Source organism: Asparagus officinalis, chromosome 4, assembly GCF_001876935.1.
Source record: "Asparagus officinalis chromosome 4, Aspof.V1, whole genome shotgun sequence".
Classification (NCBI taxonomy): Eukaryota; Viridiplantae; Streptophyta; class Magnoliopsida; order Asparagales; family Asparagaceae; genus Asparagus; species Asparagus officinalis.
Genome location: NC_033797.1, coordinates 23,785,204 through 23,790,105, shown reverse-complemented (window position 1 = coordinate 23,790,105; position 4,902 = coordinate 23,785,204). Strand labels below are relative to the sequence as shown.

Below are 4,902 nucleotides of genomic sequence, written 5' to 3'. Positions count from 1 at the left end.
GCATAAAATTTGTGCTTGGTACCAAGCATACCCATATTTCTTATATATATATATATATATATAGGGAGAGGTTCTAATAAAAACCTAGAGAACTAAAAACCAATCCTAACCCTCCAATCTATCTAATCCAATGGCCTACATTTCGATGGCAGAATTGTAAATATAGACACATTTAATACACATCAGCTATAAAAAATGGTAAAATTGGAACAATTCAATACATTAATGGTGGCTGGCAACATTGGAAACAATTCACTACATTAATTGGAACAATTCACTACATTAATCCAACACGTCCTTTAATACTCTCTTTTACAGCACGTCCTTTAATACAACACGTCCTTTAATACTCTCTGTAACTCACTTCCATCTTCTATCAAGATTTGATCTTCCATCTTTGCATGAAGAACACAACAACAATTCATTAAAAATCATCCTAACCATCCAAGCTTTCGCTGGAGTGAATCTGGATTCACTCCATTGAATCTGGATTATATTGAAGCTCGATTCATTGGAGTGAATCCAGATTCACTGAATTGAATCCAGATTCAGTGGACTGAACTCGTTATCAAACAATAGCAAATCTGCAAAAATAAAAAACAAAAAGAATAAGAAACTTATGGTAAAAAACAAGCTATAAAATTTTAAACCATGATAAGTTTTCACATTTTACAGCAAAAAGTTACGATTTTTATGGTAAAAAACAAACACCTCACATAACTGAATCTGGATTCACTGCAGTGAATCTAGATTCACTCATGCGTTTATTTCTTCGAAATTACAGCACATGCATTTATTTCTTCAACAATTCATTAAAAACCATCCTAACCATCCAAGCTTTCGCTGGAGTGAATCTGGATTCACTCCAGTGAATCTGGATTCACTCCAGTGAATCTGGATTCACTCCAGTGAATCTGGATTCACTCCAGTGAATCTGGATTCACTCCAGTGAATCTGGATTCACTCCAGTGAATCTGGATTCACTCCAGTGAATCTGGATTCACTCCAGTGAATCTGGATTCACTCCAGTGAATCTGGATTCACTCCAGTGAATCTGGATTCACTCCAGTGAATCTGGATTCACTCCAGTGAATCTGGATTCACTCCAGTGAATCTGGATTCACTCCAGTGAATCTGGATTCACTCCAGTGAATCTGGATTCACTCCAGTGAATCTGGATTCACTCCAGTGAATCTGGATTCACTCCAGTGAATCTGGATTCACTCCAGTGAATCTGGATTCACTCCAGTGAATCTGGATTCACTCCAGTGAATCTGGATTCACTCCAGTGAATCTGGATTCACTCCAGTGAATCTGGATTCACTCCAGTGAATCTGGATTCACTCCAGTGAATCTGGATTCACTCCAGTGAATCTGGATTCACTCCAGTGAATCTGGATTCACTCCAGTGAATCTGGATTCACTCCAGTGAATCTGGATTCACTCCAGTGAATCTGGATTCACTCCAGTGAATCTGGATTCACTCCAGTGAATCTGGATTCACTCCAGTGAATCTGGATTCACTCCAGTGAATCTGGATTCACTCCAGTGAATCTGGATTCACTCCAGTGAATCTGGATTCACTCCAGTGAATCTGGATTCACTCCAGTGAATCTGGATTCACTCCAGTGAATCTGGATTCACTCCAGTGAATCTGGATTCACTCCAGTGAATCTGGATTCACTCCAGTGAATCTGGATTCACTCCAGTGAATCTGGATTCACTCCAGTGAATCTGGATTCACTCCAGTGAATCTGGATTCACTCCAGTGAATCTGGATTCACTCCAGTGAATCTGGATTCACTCCAGTGAATCTGGATTCACTCCAGTGAATCTGGATTCACTCCAGTGAATCTGGATTCACTCCAGTGAATCTGGATTCACTCCAGTGAATCTGGATTCACTCCAGTGAATCTGGATTCACTCCAGTGAATCTGGATTCACTCCAGTGAATCTGGATTCACTCCAGTGAATCTGGATTCACTCCAGTGAATCTGGATTCACTCCAGTGAATCTGGATTCACTCCAGTGAATCTGGATTCACTCCAGTGAATCTGGATTCACTCCAGTGAATCTGGATTCACTCCAGTGAATCTGGATTCACTCCAGTGAATCTGGATTCACTCCAGTGAATCTGGATTCACTCCAGTGAATCTGGATTCACTCCAGTGAATCTGGATTCACTCCAGTGAATCTGGATTCACTCCAGTGAATCTGGATTCACTCCAGTGAATCTGGATTCACTCCAGTGAATCTGGATTCACTCCAGTGAATCTGGATTCACTCCAGTGAATCTGGATTCACTCCAGTGAATCTGGATTCACTCCAGTGAATCTGGATTCACTCCAGTGAATCTGGATTCACTCCAGTGAATCTGGATTCACTCCAGTGAATCTGGATTCACTCCAGTGAATCTGGATTCACTCCAGTGAATCTGGATTCACTCCAGTGAATCTGGATTCACTCCAGTGAATCTGGATTCACTCCAGTGAATCTGGATTCACTCCAGTGAATCTGGATTCACTCCAGTGAATCTGGATTCACTCCAGTGAATCTGGATTCACTCCAGTGAATCTGGATTCACTCCAGTGAATCTGGATTCACTCCAGTGAATCTGGATTCACTCCAGTGAATCTGGATTCACTCCAGTGAATCTGGATTCACTCCAGTGAATCTGGATTCACTCCAGTGAATCTGGATTCACTCCAGTGAATCTGGATTCACTCCAGTGAATCTGGATTCACTCCAGTGAATCTGGATTCACTCCAGTGAATCTGGATTCACTCCAGTGAATCTGGATTCACTCCAGTGAATCTGGATTCACTCCAGTGAATCTGGATTCACTCCAGTGAATCTGGATTCACTCCAGTGAATCTGGATTCACTCCAGTGAATCTGGATTCACTCCAGTGAATCTGGATTCACTCCAGTGAATCTGGATTCACTCCAGTGAATCTGGATAGTGGATAGAGAATAGTTGTCCACCAAACTTTTTAGCCACTCATTTATTAATATAAAAAGTCTCTTCATATCATGCAAGGATCCCTAAGTAAGATCCATGGATAAAAAGTTTGATGAACAATTATTTTCTATCCACTTAAGTTGATAGAAGTTTTCACCTATATATATATATAAAAGATGCCAAGTTATGCGACTTGGCACCCCCCTCCCTCTTTTTTCATGGTACATAGTAGTATGATAAGATGCGATGGGACAGATTAAATGAATGGAATTTACTCAAACTTCACCTAGAAATTCCTCTCTTTACCACAAGAATGAATTTAATAAGAAAGAAGGCGCTAAATAATCATATGCAGATCGAAGGTACTAAATGATCATATGTGGATCCATTTTCGAATTTTGACAGTGTTAGAATTCCATTTTAAATTTTCTCGGAGCCAACAGCCGCTAAACCTTAGTCTTTAATGATGATTGAACTGATCAAGAAAATTATGGAAAAAAAAAAGAGCATGACCACGCCGTCTGTGGGAATCGAACCCACGACCACACGGTTAAAAGCCGTGCGCTCTACCGGCTGAGCTAAGACGGCACTGTTGCTCATGTAGGACAGCGCTCTATTAAAAGTAAAATAGATAATCCCATATACAGCTTGCAAAGCGGTGAAGAAATATGAGAAAGGATGGATCATACTCCTTTTAAAAGCACAAGTTTAGAAAAATATTTCAATGGTCAATATTATCTTCACTATTTTGAATATTTTATTTATATCTTAATCTATTCTAATCATAATTGCATCCTATCCTAATCTTATGTGAACTATCTATAGCTTAACAATTTAAAAAATAATATTAATAAAATATATAAAACATCTTTATGATATCTATTTCTTTATTACTAAAAGAGAACAATAAAAAAGCTAAAATGAATAGTAACCTAAGGTTATGAACAATTAAAATGAATAACTAACCCACATTTCACACAACCCATGATCTCTCTCCAAAAATAACCAACCTTAACTGCCACGTCTCTCTTCTATCAAAGCAACAATCATTAACTTAGCCGTAGGAAAACTCTCTCTCTTCTGACTTCCCCCCTTGTCATCTCTCCTCCCATTGAAACTGCTCGGGCCGAGGATAAGGACGAGACCCAACAAGAAGAGGAGCGAGTCATCCAAAATTTTCAGGTCTCCTTTATCTGTTTCAAGAATCCTTAGCTTTACAAACCCAGTTGATGAAATTTGAGATAACCCATTATTTTAGGATGCATCTCCATCTGTCGTGTTCATCAAAGTCTGGGCACTACAAGCAAAATCTGGGCAAAATAAGAAGGATATCTCTGTGATCGAGGAAGAAGACGCCAAGGTTGAAGGAACTAGGTTTGGGTTTGAAAATAAGAAGGATATCTCTGTGATCGAGGAAGAAGACGCCAAGGTTGAAGGAACTAGGTTTGGGTTTGTTTGGGACAAGGCTGGCCACATTGTGAGAATCTAATTCAACTATTTTGTTCAAATTTTCAATGTACTTGATTATTTTTATTGGAAATGCTCATATGGGTTTTTTTTCAACTATTTTGTTCAAATTTTCAATGTACTTGATTATTTTTATTGGAAATGCTCATATGGGTTTTTTTTGTATATTGATGAAATAGGTGACAAATTATCATGTTATAAATAAATCTGCCACTGATCAGTCTGGTTTAAGACGTTGCGAGGTAATCAATGTGGACTATAATTTGGTTTTAACTTGAATTCGTTGAGATTTGATGGATGGATTAAGACGTTGCGAGGTAATCCATGTGTGGAGTTTGCAGTCACTCCTCGGTTCAATGGAGAGGAGAAGAAGAAAGATAGTGGGAGTGGGGATCGAGTTTTGTCAGCACAGAGCATTGCAGCGAGAGAGAGGAGGAAGAGGATCAGCCAGAAGACGCAGGAGCTTGGAAAATT

At 39.3% G+C, this 4,902-nt stretch overlaps 1 non-coding gene across 1 annotated transcript; it reads right to left on the bottom strand.

The window, feature by feature from the left end:
- On the bottom strand, positions 3,477-3,549 carry TRNAK-UUU. Its single transcript has one exon. It is a non-coding gene; the product is annotated as a tRNA-Lys (tRNA).